The sequence below is a fragment of the Pinus tabuliformis genome, chromosome Q, assembly GCF_031772625.1.
Source record: "Pinus tabuliformis cultivar Carrire ecotype Pingquan chromosome Q, CPIR1, whole genome shotgun sequence".
NCBI classification, from domain to species: domain Eukaryota; kingdom Viridiplantae; phylum Streptophyta; class Pinopsida; order Pinales; family Pinaceae; genus Pinus; species Pinus tabuliformis.
In genome coordinates this window covers 609,448,771-609,466,618 of record NC_142296.1, presented here as the reverse complement: position 1 = coordinate 609,466,618, position 17,848 = coordinate 609,448,771, and the positions used below count along the sequence as shown (strand labels likewise).

General features: G+C 38.8%; 1 long non-coding RNA gene across 1 annotated transcript in view; it reads left to right on the top strand.

Moving 5' to 3' along the window:
* The first annotated feature begins 1,917 nt into the window (after nt 1-1,917).
* The window catches only part of LOC149220914 (uncharacterized), an 80,512-nt gene continuing 64,581 nt past the window's right edge, over nt 1,918-17,848 (top strand). The window contains exon 1 of the long non-coding RNA XR_016248781.1: nt 1,918-2,064. This is a non-coding gene — a long non-coding RNA (uncharacterized LOC149220914). The remainder of the gene's footprint in view (nt 2,065-17,848) is intronic.

Below are 17,848 nucleotides of genomic sequence, written 5' to 3'. Positions count from 1 at the left end.
GCAAGTCATGCGAACTTCCTATTACTCATGCTCACTTCCTGTGACTCATGCACATTTCCTGTGACTCATGCGCACTTCCTGTGACTCATGCGCACTTCTTGTGACACCTGTGCACTTCTTGTTCCTTATGTGGACTTCTTGTTACACATGCACACTTCCTATTCCTTGCGAGAACTTCTTGTGACTCCTACGCACTTCTTGTTCCTTCGCTTGCTTTCCCATAAGATGCTTATGAGATGAGATGCAAATTTCTCTTGTGGAGGAGGTTGAGCTGCCTTTATATAGTTATCTGTTGGGTCAAACGGGTGTGTCCTTTGCCTTGGGCCAACTTGACTTGGAGGGAGGCCGACTTGACAAACTTGGAGCCAAAAATTTCAGTTTAAAAATTCAAATTTTCTTCTTTTAAAAGTGGCAATGGGACTTTGACTTAAACTATATTTTTCTTTTCACTCAAGCATTTAAAATATGCTTTACAATAATAAATACAAATACATCAAGTGGCCAAATATACATTATGAATACCTACCATAGTTACAAATTGAACACTATGTTCGTGTGTTCAATCTCGGATGGTTAGTGTTGTGATTTGTTGATGGTTTAAAATTGGTTAATTGACGAAATACTGATCCATCCCCCCCTATTAGTATTTCCAACATGGAAGACTAGTTATGTAAGGGTTGAGAGAAAGCTAGCAAGGGTTTGTGCCAGATGGAACCATACTGAACTAGCCCCCATCCTTCCACCACATACTGCTCATCAATTCACTATTAGATTTCACATCTATGTTTTTCGAATCTAAAATGTCATCGGGTCTGCAATATATTATTTTAAATGTCAATCATTAAATACAATATGGATTCTTTTTAGCTATGGTGGCAAAGCAAATTCATAAGCTAAATCGTTAGTTTCATAAGTAGTACGAAAAGTACACAATATCTAGTATACTATTTTGTGTATTTACTAAGTTCAAGAGAAGTTCTCTTACGCTTAATTCTGAGAAGTGCCCTATTCCCTACTTGAAATTTTCATACGATCATGTGAGTATCATTAAACTTTTATACCCATCCTGTGCACATCTTTAATATTAATGTTTTCTTTATTAAATGGATTTCATTTTAACAAGTTTGTCATTCTCACAACATTTCCCTTGCATAGGATTAGACCATAACATTGGAGTATTGCACTATCCTTTCCATATACCACTTTAAGGGGTGACATTTTGATGGCAGAATGATAGCTTTGATTATAAGCAAATTCAGTAAGATGTAAATAATCCTATGTATGGGTTTTTTTTAAGGCATACCTTCTTAACGTTATGGTCACGACATATCATTCATTAAAGGTAGCTCAAGCTAGCAATATCCCTACCTGGTACCTAGTTCTAAAAGTTGTCTGCGTTATATTTGGTCATGTAAATCTAATTTGATGATATCGAGACTTAAGGTTAATTTTTGCGTAATACTTGACCCCATTAAGTTGATTCAATAAATCGTCTATCCTTGCTCAAGGATATTTATGTTTTATAGTTATTTTCTTCAATTGTTGATACTTGATGTATAACGTCAATGTTCTGCTGTTTTTAACAAAGGTATTGGTGCTCTTCAAGGTGACACAATGGGCCATATTTTTCCTTGACTAATTTTTTTTCCTTTTTGGTTTTAATGTTATAAATTTTCTTATTTATATCTTTGTCAAGAATATCTTTATATTCCATATGAGGAATATACATGTTTTGGTCCTCGAGGGATTTAGGCTCAACAACAAGGCTTGTAGTCATTACAACAAAGTTCATCATGTCACTTGTGGTGATTGAACCAGGGTAGGGAGGATAACAATCATTCCTCCCATCCACCTGAGGTAAACCCAATTGAGTCCTTGACTAATTATTTTTTGAATTGTTTTTTTTTAAACAGTAATGAGAATATCTGGAGAATTGGTAACTTCAAAAGATTGGATGCCACTATTACACCAGATACATTTTTTCATAAATGTCACTAACGGGCCAGTTACAACATGTATCCGGAGACACAGCTGGAGAAACAAATTGTTCACCAAATCACTCGAGTTAAGATCCTTTGACAACTCCTTGACTAATTATTATTATTTTTCAAAATTTTTAAATTTCAAATAAAAAACTTATATTCTATATTTCGAGCAGAAGTTAAATAAATCAAAAGTGCTTTTCTGGCGCTACCAGATCCCAGACTCTCTATTCTGTTATTCTGTCAAAAATACCAAATTGAGGACTGTTTTATACAGATCTGCAGCGGCTCCTGGCTTGAAATTGCCTGTCCTTTCCCGAAAACACAGAAGCATACTTTCAAAGTCAACCTAGAAATAGACATAGAAGAAACATTTCCTGAATCTTCTCAGAGTCATCGTCTCTATTATTTTAAAGACATCACAACAGAACTTACGTGTTTTCAGAGTTTAATCCTTCAGTAAATTTTGGTTTTTATTCTTCGTTTGGTTAAACTACCCATGAGGTTTTAAATAGGCTACCTGCACACAAGAAGTGCCTTAACAGTTCACCCTATCATTGACTGTTCTATGCCCTGTGGGCATTTCATTAAATTCTGCTTTATAAAGCTTGCCTTCCTGCAAATATAGAGCCTCCCTAGAAAGTCTGTCTGCAGTCTTATTGAATTCTCTGAACACATGTTTAAAGGATATATTCAAAAATTTGGATTTAACGTCATTGACTCTTTCCATGATGGTCTGTAACAACATTTTTGTTATCCTGTTTCTTCCTTTTGCCCATTCTGTAATAAGATTGGAATCACCCAGGACCTGTAGAGCAGTGATCCCTCTTTCTGAAGCTGTTTTTAGGAGGAGCCATAATGCATGAAATTCAGCCCTGTTATGTGTCCTCATCCCTGTTGGGTACATAAATTTGATGCAGTGCTTTTCCTGCAACTATAGAATGCCCCTGCTCCACATGGATTTTTATTTCCTTCGCAAGAACCATTGGAAACCTTCCAAGTTCCCATTGTATCATTTTCTGTCTCTATCAAGATGCTTGGGATTGTTATCACCTAGAGATGGGTGAGATCCTGTGTGTTTGCATTACAGGAGGATGTTTCTTGTCTTTGAGGATGATCTTTCGATAGATGGACATAATACATAGTTACATTCATGTTTTCACTTTAAGTTGTACTTTTGAGGCATATAACACATCCCAATGCAATGTTTGCATATTTGGAGGCATATTGGACCCTCGGCACATTCAACTAGCAAGAGTTTAAGGTTGAAGAGTAGTGCCTCGATTAGTGGGAAGACACAACACATGATTGTGTAATTCAAGGTTCAAGAGGTCAACATGAGAGGTGTACTTCACATTTAAGGGTTAAAATTCATATTGGTAGCTATCTTGATGAAGGAATATAACCCTTCAAAGAGGGCATCCTATATCCAAGGGTTGTTGTAACGACCAGCCCACATTTGCACAATTGTCACGGCTGACCCCTTTTGGAATATATTTTTTACACGACATCATCTTCTGAGGATGTGGAGCGCATATTTCTATGCTGCACCTCCCTTGGAATTTCTTTTAATGGTTTTTGACATGGTCAAGACTCAAAAGCACTAGGGAGAGAGTGCTCCACCTAGAATGGTCTAGATTCTAGAACAGTTCACACAACAAAAGAAATCATTTTAATTAAGAGAGAATTGCAAAGTGAACCTATAAAAATAGGTCTATCCTTCACTTGCAATTTGTCATTTCATTGTGGAGGAATACCCATGACTCTTGTATTGGAGGTTGAATATTATCTTGCAGATTTGGAGCTTTCATGTGGAAATATTGAAGGCTGATTTTGCATTCCAAGGTCACCATCATATCATTTCAGGCTTCTCTTCTTCACTGGGCTGAATATTGTACTGTTCTAGCGGGTTAATGCTAGCTTTTGAAGAGCTAGAAAGAGAGGTCTGTTGACCACCTTGTTGGCTGTTTGTGATCCCAATTTGCACAAGTATGTATTCTGGGCTGATTATTTAATAGAAACTGTCCTTTTTTTCTGTTTATGTCTTATGTGATATCAGAAACTCACTTGAATGTTTGACAGGTTGATGTGTCATTTTGGACATCTATACTCGGCGGTAGGTGCAATTTACAGAGCTGTTATAACTGGCAGCACTGCTGCTAATGCATGCTTGTTGGGTTGATATGCTTTATAATGAAGCTGCATAGATTTGTTTGGGACTCTGTAGCCTAAGGATAAGACACTGTTCTTCTGGATTTCAACATCAAATATTTATTGAACACTATAAATTCTGTTTTTCCAAATCTGATTCTAAGTATTTGAGCTGTAAGGACAGATTGAAAATCCTATTAGGGAAACCACCCTTTGTGTTGGAAAAGCCCCGGCCTAAAGAGAGAAAAGTCTCCATCAAGGTGACAGTGGGTGGGGCTTCTAAGTTGTCCTAGATTTGGTATCTTTATTATTGGATGAATATTTTGCAAGTGCAGGTTTAGAAGGCAATAGGGATCTTTAGTTTCCTTGGTTTCCAAATTTTGTCATAAGCTTATCTAATTTGATGATAGTCTTGTATAGGGACAAGCTTATCTGTCTCTGTACCATCCTTAAAAGTAGTGCTTGAATGACTCACCTACCCACTTCCCTTTTTCTCCAATCATCTTTTTTGACTTTGTCCAGACCTGTCTTGCATAAAAACAATGGGCTAACAAGTGGCCTAAAATTTCCAATTGAACTTTACAGATTTGCATCAGTTTGGCCCCTCCCAAGTTTGCTTCTGGCAATTTTTTCAAGTAAGGATTTTATTTGATATGATCACCACATAAAAGTTGTTGTTTTTCAGGACTGTTCAGCCTCCATATGACTTTGCACCACCATTTTCTCTTTCGTGATCCACCTTTGCCTTGTACCCTAATTTAGCTGAGTAATTGCCATATATTCTATTCTTAGACAAGCCTGATATATCATCTTCATCCCTGATTCTTATTGCACTGTGATTAAAAATTAGCATAAATTGATTAAATTGATTCCGCTCTAATTAAGGTCTCCTTGTAGCTCCAAATGAGAGGTTGGCTTTCATCCTTGCTTCCATATAGTGCTAGTCCCTCAATCAATTGCATTAGTTATGTGGTATATTCCTTTATTGTTGAGTGCCTCTTTTTAATGGATTTGATTGTTTGAAACTCCTTGAGCTTCCCATCCTTGGGTCTTCCCCACTTCTAATGCTGTTGACCTCCCCTTTTTTCCATGCCATCCATTTTCCTACCAAAGGAAAATTCCTCATTTTTGATCCTGTCCTCAACAGAATCTGGAGTTATATATTTCTCCACCTTTGCCTTTCCCTCAATTGATCATGATGAATCATCCTCCACAGACTTTTAGGTGTGAGTGCTTGCCCAAAAAATGAATGTTTTTCAAATCCCATCTGCCCTCTTCATTGGATTTGCCAATTTCCTTCATCTGCCCATGGGAATCCCTTTCTTCTCCCTTTTCTTGGTACATAGAAACTAAAGCACTTCCTTCTAGTATTCTCCAAAGGTCCCTTTGAAATGTGACACAAAGATAATCAAAATACTGGTACATCTTCAAGAACATATTTGACTAATGTTAGTCTGCCTCCTCTAGGAAGTGATCTGTAGCTCCAGTTAGACAATCTTCTTTCTATCTTCTTGTGAAGCCAATACCAATCCTTTTATCTTATAATCATTAGGTTAGGTTTAAGATTAAAATCTAAGTATTTTGTTCAATCATCAACTGTCCTCAGGGAGAATGGAAGAGTTGAAACCTTTCTATATCTTCTTCCAGTCTGCAAGTATAATTGATAATTTATGGACATTGACTTCCATTCTTGTTGCCTTCCAATATAGGTTTAAATTGTCTCTGTATTTCTGTACCTCTCTTGATGTTCCCAACTCAAACAACATTACATTGTTATGTTTTAAGTTTAGAGATTTTCCCATTATGCCGATAATTTCTCCCTCCTTTCTTTGTTCTAATCATTCTACTTAATCCTTCGGCCACTAACAGAAATAGGAGTGGGGACATTGGGTAGCGCTTCTCAAGTCATCTTGAGGGATATAATTATTTTTGAAGTTGATCCATTTGTTAGAAATGCAAATGTTAGTGACTCCAAACAAACCAATATCCAGTTGACCACTAAACTGCTCGTCCTTCTGTGAATCATTAGTAGCCTAAAGAGTAACCAGTTCACTGCCATAGGCCCATGCCAAGTTTATTTTCATAATCACAACTGGGATGTTTTTAGCAGTTATTGAGTGCAAGCCTTCCCGTGCAGTGCTCGGTTCCTATTGTGTCATGATTCTGCCTATTGAAAAGGACACTGAACTGTTCCTCTAATATGAAACCTAAAGGAATTATTTTCAACCTATTAGCAAGGATCTTGGAAATGATTGTGTAGGGAATTGCACAGAGATTTCATTCTTCTTTAGGATTAGGGTAATAAATGTTTCATTTAGTTACCCCAATACTGTTTTGGAAGTCCTTGACTCCTCTGTAAACTTTAACAACTCTTCCTTGAGGAATTCATAAATTCCACAATAAAACTATGCCGCCCACCTGCAGTACAGCTAAACTAGGATTAGAGATAGGTGAACATCAATGATATTTAACTATGGTAATCAAACCAATGGACATTTCATTCGCATGAAAGGTTGTGACTTATGTACTCTGTGGTATATAAAAATAGTTGTCCATATATTAATGTAACACATGAAGAATTAAATAAAAAATATATATTTTTGTATTGGGTTTGCTCCAATTGGTATCAAAGCCATTTGTGGCTACCAACATGTTATTTGAATTAATCTATGAAAAATTTGAGCACAATCTTAGAGAAATTAAGGAAATATTGGAAGTTTTAGTTTGTCAAAATTCGCATGGGGAGTTTATTGTGATGAAGAGGTAGGTAGATACTACAAAATACTATGAAAGAGCAGAGGAAGAATTGCTAGAGTCAAAAGATGGATGTCACTGAAGATGCTTGTGTTCTATCCAAAAGCAATAGTACTCTCCTTCGTGATTTTGCTCTTTGAATAATAATGTTTGTGTAGGTTTTGAAGCTTCAACTTCCACAACTCTTGGAAAATAGGGACCTTCTCTTCACGAAGATGATGAGGAGGAACCAATCACTCTGGAGGGTGAAGTTTGGCCAAGTTGAGCTCGATCTCCATGCCATTGTACACGATTAGAATAGTTAAGGATGACGTACCCAAGCCACAAGATTCAATGAAAACAGGGTGAGGCACAAAAACACGTTCAAGAATTCTAAAAAGGTCAGAGCTATACACATGTTCTTTGGTGCTAGTTGCAAGAAGTTGAGATGTAATGGTTGTGAAAGGTTATCTTCCATGTTTGATGCACACATTGACACTATTTTTCTGCCTAAGACACAAATAATGGTAGCAAAACTCACAAATAGGGCAGATGTTTATGTTGTAGAAGGAGGGTCTCCAATGATTTTTGATGTTGATGGATGTGGAAAGGAGATATTCCCAACAATTTTTGTGGTCTAGAAGGTGTTGACATTTCTAAAATCATTTGTGCTCAAGGGTGGTGAAGTATCTCACTTTGTTATTGGAGGTGCAGGCTTGATTTTTCTTGGCATTAGTGTTCTTCGGAAGGGTTGCTTTCATTCTTAGCAGGGGAGCCTTGGTCAGTTAAAGTTCTAGGAAATGTTTTACCTATTGTCGTAAGAGCTACTTATATGAGTAGTGAAGAAGCATCTAAACTAGTTTGTGTGGGAAAGCTTTATGAATCACTCACTATTATCGAGATACATTATGGGAGTCTTTTGAAGGCTGATATATACCCAATGATGGGTTCTTGGAAGATGTAGTTCTAGAAGATCCCTTATCTACTATGACTTGCTAAACGATAGATCTATATGAATTTTAGGTGGTTGTAGATGCTTCATATCATTTTTTTTCGGGTAATAGTGATGACAATGAAGCAAATGTGCGGCACAGATCCAAGTAAAAATTGTTAGGTGTATGAAGACAAAGATTTTGATTGGGTTGTTAATGCCTTGAATACATTAAAGCTTATAGATGATACTAAGGAAGAGGCTAGTAGTGGAAAAGGACATTTTCTTGCTATAAGTGTTGAGGAGATAGATACACTTCTAGACAAGTGTCTTCTTATAGCTCTTTACACAATTGTAAAAGATAAATATGTTCTTATGCCAAGAAGCACGTTGTGGTCAAACCACATCCTAGCATGCAGGTCCCTTTGTATAACACTAAACATGAAGAAATCTTATCCCTAGAAGCTTTTGAAGTGATTATAGGGAAATCTTTTGCAAGAATAATTTTAGTGAAGGAAGATAAGCATTGAAAGGAGTTTATGTTGCTTGTTGTAAACCATAGACATCTAGATCATCAAGCGTTCAAGCTTGAGAAGAGAAAGGCCTTTGTTGTAGAGCATTTAACCCTACTCCAAGTGAGAGCTCTGTTACCACTCAAACTAGTAGGGGTCTTAGGAGGGGATCCTAAAGAGCAACTACTAGGTCAAGGGGCAACAATGGAGCGGTAGCCCACTATCACCTTAGCTAAGGTTCCCTTCTCTTTACGAACTTTCATTGATGGGAGGAGTCCCAATATGAGAGAAGTCACAAGGAAGGATGGATCAATGATAAGATATGGTGCTTCCTAAAGCTTATTCACAAGAGAGGCTCAAAAGATTGGTTTGCTTGCTTTGAAAGCAAGGTGATAAGCTCTCTAAGAAGGGCTATGAGGATACCTAGAACTAGGGTTGGGGAATATCCTTTGACAAGAGGTATCCTAGACCTAAGAATCCTAAAGGAGAAATGGATTCTATGTGACCCTTGTGGAGTTTGAGTTATAAAGTTGCGAGACCACAAAGAAACAAAGTGGACCCAAACTAGGTCAAGCATGTGGATTTGACCAACACTAGAGGGGCTTGACCTATTTAGGGAGGAGAATAGGATCAAAGGACAAATTCTCTTTTGAATTTTAAATGCAATGATCCAAGGTAGGACACTAACCCAAATCAACCTAGGGAAAGAGATGGTCTTATGGCTAGGGCTTGTTATATCTCGGGATTCTACGTTGGATTTGCCTCAAACTTGGAGGACCTCTTGAGAAAACCCCAACACAGTGGTGGATCAAATTTCAATGGTTTTGGATGGCTATGAAAAGTTTCGCTTGATGCCCTAGGTGACCTACTAGGGTTAGGCCTAGAAAGAGGAGAAAAAGGTGAGAAAAATATTTGTTTAGGTGACCACCAAGAGGCTAGATCAGTGCCTTGCCCTGGGAGTGATGGAGTCAAGGTGATTTTGAAATTTGGAGATGCTTTTACCCAATCAAGGAGTCTTTAGGCAACTTCGCATGGAAAATTAAAGCATGAACTCGACTACCAAAGGATTTTATACTTAGATGTGTAAGAGTTGATGGCTTATTGAAGTGTATTCAATGAAATTAAACCTCTAGGAACATTCATTCATCATACATGACACTCGTAACATATGCAACACTTCAAAAGTCCAAAATTTCCACAATTTCGCATAAATTAGGGCAAATTTCAGAACTAGAGAACAAAAATCCCATACATTATTCATGTGACAAGATAAATGTAAAGAATAGACATGAAAAATAGCACTTACATGTACAATGAGTATATCCAATCATCAATTCAAGACAAATTTGAAGCTCCAAGACCAAGAGAATAGTATCCAAACATCAAAATTCATCCATGAAACCAAACTTGTCCTCCAAAAGGGAATGAAAAATTCTCACAAGAGCTACTAATCCAATCCAAGTGATGATGAGAGGAATGAATGAGCCTCTCATCTATTTATATCCTTCCTAAAGAGGCCGATTTGCCTAATTTGTCCTAATTAAGCCCCAAATAATAAAATAATGTGGAATAATAACATCCCTTGGTGACAATCCCACCAAGATAGCTCAATAGTAAAAAAATAAGCCTCTCAAGAGGGAAAAATAGTAAACATAATGAGTCATTGGGCCATTGAGAAGGCCTAGTGGAGTCCAAAGTATGCCAAGGTGAGAGAATAAACTCCAAACATAGTGAATGAGGGGTTGGCGATATCCAAGCAAGTCACATGTGGTGTCCCCAAGTGGGTGTGGGGGCACAATGACATCCTCATGGGTCTCCAAGTGGATCGATAATGCATGTAAACCATCTGTAAGGGCTAGGATGATGAAGCCCTCCCTTTGTCTTCCTTGGTGAGACATCCTCATTTGGACCTTGGAACCTCTGCCAAGTGTGTGGTACAAGTGTGAAGCTGGCTAGGCATAGTGATCCAGATGCATCATCCTCATCCAAAAGGGTGGAATACGAGCAATCATTGAATGGTGATAGGGATCCATGAAGTGCTCTCTGCTATGGTGGTGGCCCATGGCTCTCTATGCTCTCCCTACAACTGCCAATGTGGCCCGTTGGAGGGCTTGGACCCCATATAGGGGGACCAAACCCAAAATGAAGACCCACTTGCAATGCTGCATAAGATCCAGTGCGTCCCCTTGCCCTCCAATACACAAATCATTAGACTAATCAAGTAAAAGAGCTTACAAAGCATGGAATTAAAGGGACACTTCATGGTGGTATGCCCTTCCATAATGGGCTTTGGCATGTACAGGTGTCTCCAAGCTCAATAAGGGGGTTAACCAAGGATCCTATTAGGTGGTTTCAGCCTTTAAAGGGGGTGACATGTCCATGGTACATCCATCAAGTGGTAGGTGGCATGTGATATAATGATGGAATGGAGTGGGGATTAGGGGAAGGCTCCAAGCCACATGCCATGGTACAAGGGTAGCTATAATAGGGGAAGCCCACACTTGGGTATATGAGTGTAGGAGGGAGAAATCGTGGTACATGAGTTACCCCGACCTTTGTTTTTCCACCCTTCTTCATATGCCTTTTGCCTTTGATTGATTTTTCTTCATAACTGCTCGGGGCTTCAGGGGATGAGAGCATGATGTGTAGGATATAACAATAGATACCCCCTTTAAGGAGGTTCAGTTCATTGCCCTCCAAGGGTTGGGACAACCATGGGTTCCTTAATGTGGAGGGGGCTCATCTAGGGTGCATAGGAACTAGGGGGATGTCCATAGATAGGGGTAGAGCTCGTGTTTGGCTTTTGCCCATGTGCTAAATTTGTATGTCCTGGCAATATTTTGCATTTTGTTGTATATTTCTTTTTGAGAGTAGTCAAATTATGCTTTTTCCTTTCTTTTTAGCTGCATCAACCTCTGGGGCCTTGTTCCAGGCCCGACCCAAAGTGTGGAAAAGAGGAGGGGGAGGCTAACCCTTTGTGGACCTAGATGGGAAAAGTTATAAATGGGGTTAGAATGAGCGGAGGGTAGTGATGTATATGGTGTTGGGAACCAGGACCACGAAACCGAAATTGGGATTTTCCATGTAATGCCAACCCTAAAGCTAATACCCAGTAAAGGAGATCCCATTGGACTAGGATACAAAGCTCACCACCAAATCAAGTAGAGGAGACAAGAGTACAGACCCAGCCCACTCTTTCCGTCGAATTACCCCCATCAATCCATACCCAAAAGTGTCCATGATAAGTAAACAAAATTACTCAACTATACCAATGAAAAGTCATACCTTCGGGTTCGGGAGGCCCACCTTCAAACATATGATCATAACATATGGGCGAGGGACCACATGGTTGGCTTAGGTGGTGGAGGTCGCACATCGAGCTATCTTGAATATCTTGATCTATATCTACCATGCCCCTATATTCTAGTAGATATTTCTAACCATGCATTTTGTTCTTATTATAAATGCTTTTTCTACATGAGTATCTAGAACTCTATGTACTACAAGCTTCTAGATTCTAGAAGATGTTTCTAGCCATGCAATTTTTTACATGCTCCTATTCTACTCAAAACCTTGAAAGAAGACTTGAACTAAAGAGTTTGACTTAGTCACAGTAGAGATTCGAAGGATCTTCCTTCTTTTTCTTCTTTTCTTATTCTTTCACCTCTTGAGTCATGTGAGCTTCTTCCCTCTTTCTTTTGTTGTTGTTGTCCTTCTTAAGCTTAGGACAATTCCTTTTGTAGTGTCCATATTCTTGACATCCATAACATTGGATTTTGGACATGTCTTTGTTGTTTGTTCTTCATGGACCAAATTTGCCAAATTTTCCTTTTCTCTTGGCCATGGTAGCAAATGCTTTCTCCTTTGATCCCACATCTTCCTTTTATTTAAGTCTAGTTTCCTTTGTCTTGCAGAGAGCACATTTCACTGAGTGTGGTGGCTTCCTTCTTGGCATATATGCTTGATGTGAAGTTGCCCCAATCCGCAGGTAGAGAATTCAGTACTACAGTTGTCATCTCTCTGTTAGACATGACTTCCCCAAGCTCTTGAAGTTGATCCCTCATTTCAGAGATTTTCATGATGTAGGGAGCTATTCCTTCCTTTGTTATCTTCATCTTGTACAATTCATTCCTTAAAGATATTACTTCTTCGATTGTGGATACCGAGAATAGCTCTACTAGCTTATCATAAATTTCTTTTTTATGTTTCTAATTTTGAGACATAAGGAATGAGAGTCTTTGATTGATTCTATTAGAATCCTTTGAACACTTGTCTCATCCTTATTGCACTTAGCTAAGGCCCGAGTTTGTTCCTTAGCAGGAATAGTGATATTCCCTTTGACATGTTCTAGGAGTTCATTCTCCTTGAGAAGTAAATTAGTCCTCTTCTTCCATGCAAGAAAGTTATTGGTACCTACCAATTTGTTGCTTTCCTTGCAAAAAGACATTGATGTATATTCAAAAGGGGACATATACTTACTTGATAGATTTTGAGATGTAGTGTATTTTCTTTCTCCTTGAATACTTGATGGCTTGCCTTCCTAGGATCTTGATGTTCTTCAAGTTGCCTTCTCCAAGTGGACTTGCTTGATGATGAGATTTTCTTGGTAACTTGTAGATGATGTAGGTCCCTCTTTGATCTGCTCTTCTTTGTAGGTGCCTTTGTGTAAGGCTCTTCTTCTTGCTATGTAGTCTTCCTTGATGAATAATAGATGGTAGGCCTTCTTTTCCTTGAGTAGATTTGGCTTGATGCTTCAACCTTGTAGATGTCTTTCCTTGATGAGTGTTCTTGAGTTGCCCTTTCCTTGATGTGTCACCTTAGCTTTGATACCATGTTGAAGAATCTAGGGAAAATAAGTGGAGTGTGATTCTTCGTTTCTTGATAACAATTTGTGGAGTCTTTTTACTTTTTCTTGTTAGATTAATCTTCTTCTTCTTCTTCTTCTTAATGCATGTGTGTGTACTTCATCAAACTGCTACCAAAACATAAGAACAAGAACACAAGATGTTGGCTCTCTGCCAGGGCCAAAACCTCTCTTCTCTTGAGAGGAAAACCCTTTAGTAAGTTTATCTTATTGAAGCTTCTTATTGATTAATGCCAAACCCTAGACCCCTGACGAGAATATCCTCCAAGAACAAGTCAAGTCCTTCCTGTACTTGGTTTCCCGACACTTTGTTCCCCGACACTTCGTCTTCCTTCTTCTGGCACTTCGTTCTTCTTTCAACTATTTGGTAAGTCTTGTTATACTTGCTCTAGAAGATATTCCTTTGATGAGACCCTTCCCTTATGATGATCCCTTCCTTCTCTTCACCAACCAATGAACTTGTTATGACTGGCATGGGAGGGCTGTTATGACAACAAAGATAGCCTTCTTTTCCTCGCACGTGTGACTGCAATAGGCTTTAGAACAACCCTATTACCTTCGCTCTTATTCATTGCTTCTTCACTTGAGTGGGAGGCACTTTAGGTCTATGATCTTAGCCCAAATGATGAGGTTTATGTGACTGTGATAGAGCGCTGCTATAACAACAGAGAGACCCTCTCCTTCTTTGCACGTGTGGCTGTTTTCTACCCTAGAAAACAATTCTCTCGACTTAGGTTGTGTACCCTTATTCGTTGCTCTTCGAAACCTTTTTCTTCATCCTTCTTCATTCTTTTCTTGTCTCCTTCACTTCGTTGATTTTAGAGCTGTCTTAGTGCGTTATAGTGGAGTGGACATCCTCTATATATAGAGGGTTGTCCCTCCTTTTAGGCTGACTAGAAGGCCGACTTGAGGACAGTTTGCAGGCTGAGTTGTTATGCTTGCTTCAGATGGTTTCTTTGGTGGTGTAACATGCTTGAAGGAGCTTCTTTGATGGTGCCTTTACATAGGAGGAGACTTGACTTTGCTTGGAGATATTCTCTTGACCCTAATAAATAATCATACATGGTGTAACATGCCCTTAAGGCCTTCAACATTTATTTTCACTTTTGACTGACCTATAATACTTAACATGTGCTAGACCTATTTCAATGAGCAAGAAACTCATTGATATATATTATAAAAATAATATTTCTTTTCTTGAATAAATACAAATATTAAAAGTTCATTTATGAAGACCGAACCTGGTTACATTTCCTTCAACAATGAGATCACCAACAATGTCTTGGGACTGCAAACCTGTTACCTGCACATGTCAAAAACCAAGCACATGGGGCAACATGTTTTTGTGGTATCTTATGATCACCCATGCTTAGTATGAGGCCATAAAACCAACAAGAAAATAAATTTTTATTCTAAATGCAATTTTAATCTAAATGCAAATAGTCTATCATGATAATGTTATATGATGTTAGTTATAATGAGAAAATCAACATACAATGAATCCTACCTTAACAATGCATATGTTGCAATGCCAAGTGTCAAGGAAAGGGGTGATACAACTCAATTTGACCGGTTGTGGCCAAAGTTCATCGTTAAGTTTGGTAATGTAATGATAATCTTCTCCTACCTTTCCATGAATCTTGACAGACACAGGGTTCTTGTCAACCAAAACCACATCTCCAACCTTGTATTCTTTCTTAGGCTTCCATTTTTGGTTTTGTTGATGACTAGGCCTTTTGAGGATACAAACTTCTTGTGAAGGAAGAATGGAAGAAGGTTTCTCAATCTCGAGCATCTTATAATAAGGGATTGGTCTAAGCTTCACCACATGGGTAGGGTATGCAAGTTCTCTATAAAGGATGAAGGGAGCCCCATCAGACTACGGAATGGTAATGTAAGATAAGTCCATTTGAAGTTGACCATCTACAGTGGCACTCCATTTCGTAGATAACAACATCCCCCATACATCAGGAATATCTATGACCACAACATCCATGAGTAATGATATATCGAGATTCATAGCCAAAGAAACTTTGAGATCCTTTATGAGGCCCTCTACTTCAATGGGTTGAGAATTGAACCCACAGACCGCCTTGTACCTACGAGGAATATTAAGATTCAATTGCTTCATGACCTTTAATGGCATAATATTTGTGGAAGCCCTTGAATCTAATATGGAATTATACAATAGGAGGTCATTAATAGCTAAGGTGAGGATGAATGGCTCATGCCCTGGGTTTAGATCGGGAAGTTGGATATTTTGCAATGCCATGGGTGTGTCTTCTTCTTCAAACCCAAGGGTTTTCTTAGCTTGCCAACACTTTCTTGGACGTTTCACAATCTCCTTTAATGGAACTTGCACGGTCATCTTTCCTATAACAACTTCTATATCAATGTCAAGTTCGACCTCTTCACCCTTATCCTTTTTTGTGGGTTCGCCCTTTGAGGATTCCTTTTAGAATTGACCTTCTTTGGAGGATCCTTCTTAGGGGGCTCTTTAAGTAGAGGTTCTTTATGAGGGGCTTGCGTAGGAATAGATTCATTCTTGTTGGTCTCCTTGAGGTTGTGGGGTTCTCATTGTTGTTCTTTCGTGAAAATTGGATCCCTTTAAATCTTCCAATATCATCAACGTTGAGGATTGGCTCATTTTTCTCTTCCTTAATAGTCACTTCACTAATGGGAGGATGAGTATACGAACCACTTAGCAAAATGTTAAAGGCATCAGATTCTACAATATTAGCCTGCTCGTTGATTTCTTCATCTTCACTCTCATCTTCATCACTTTTTTCATCCTCAGAGGATGATTCTTGCTCCACAACGTTTGTTGGAGCCAAAGTGTTTGGGACTTGAGATGAGCTTGGCTTGTCTTCATCATTTTGTTTCCTAGGGAAAGGCTTTCCTTTAGGAATATAATTTGATTTTTGGGCCCTTTCCAAGGTGGTGAGCTTGTTCATGTAGAGTCTATCTTGTGAGTTCATCTCCTCAGTTAGCTTATCGACTTTCTTAAGGAGCACTAAAAGGGTCTCTTCGGTTTGGTCCTTGGATTTTCCCTTCTTTACTTCAAAGTTAGCTTTAGGTGCTCATCCACATCCATTTTGGAAATTCTTAGGTTTTGTTCAACTTCCATGGCAAAATTTTTAGCCTTATCCAAGGTCTTAGGTTTCTTATCCCTTAATGCATATGTCAGATGACCACCCACAACTTTAATGAATTTGTCAAGTATATTAGCATCAAGGGGTCTCAAATGGTCTGGGATATCCCTAACTACCTTATCAAAATTTTGGATAAACTCTTTGATGTCTTCCCTTCCCCCACTTATTTGGTAAATTTTTTTAATGTTAAAAGTCCCTTGAGCATGGCACAACCATCTTCTTTTGAAAATTTCTTCAAATTGGTCAGAGTTTTCTATGCATCTTGGGGAAGACTAAGGTACCATTCCCTTGCTTGTCCTTCAAAAGATAAGGCAAATAACATCATGATCCTGTCTTCATCAAATACTAACCTAGGAGAAATGGCCCAATAGAATTCTTCAACATGGTCACGGGCACTAATGGTAGCATCACCCTTAAACTTGGGTAACCAATTATTGTATTTTTCGGGAAGAAGCTCAGGGCACTCAAATTCAAGGGTGCAAAGACACTAACTAAATGCCTTTTGCTTCGCAACATTTTGGGTTTGTCTTGGCTTGGGTCAGTGCTAGAGTTTGTTGCCATCTTCGGGGTAGGATCACTGACATTTTCAAACTTAGGGAGAAGGCTAGTTCTAACAGGTGATGGAGTTCGTTCTCCTGTTTTTGCAGATGCTCTAGTTAAAGGAGGAATTTTGTCACCTTCAAGCAAACTAGGGGATTGGACAATGAATGGAGTCGCCGAAGGAATAGTTGAAATGTTGTTTATGGATCAATTTCTCAATGATTCACTAGGGAGGTAGACCTGCTTCCTCCCCAACAACGGTGCCAAAAATGTTACTGCTCAAACTAGCAGGGGTCTTAGGAGGGGATCCTAAAGAGCAACTACTAGGTCAAGAGGCAACAATGGAGCGATAGCCTACTGTCACCTCAGCTAAGGCTCCCTTCCCTTTACAGACTTTCATCGATGGGAGGAGTTCCGGTATGAGAGGAATCACAAGGAAGGATGGATCAATGATAAGATATGGTGATTCTTAAAGCCTATTTACAAGAGAGGCTCAAAAGATTGGCTTGCTTGCTTTGAAAACAAGGTGATAAACTCTCTAAGAAGGGCTATGAGGATACCTAGATCTAGGGTTGGGGAATATCCTTTGACAAGAGGTATCCTAGACCTAAAAATCCTAAAGAAGAAATGGCTTCTATGTCACCCTTGTGGAGTTTGAGTTATAAAGTTGCGGGACCACAAAGAACCAAAGTGGACCCAAACTAGGTCAAGAACGTGGAGTTGATCAAAATTAGAAGGGCTTGACTTGTTTAGGGAGGTTAATATGATCAAAGGATAAATTCTCTTTTGAATTTCAAATGCAATGATCCAACTGAGGACACTAACCGAAGTCAACCGAGGGAAAGAGATGGTCTTATGGCTAGGGCTTGTTATATTTCGAGATTCCATCGTCGGATTTGCCTCAAATTTGGAGGACCTCTTGAGAAAACCCTAGCACAGTGGTGGACCAAAATTCAAGGGTTTTGGATGGCTACAAAAAATTT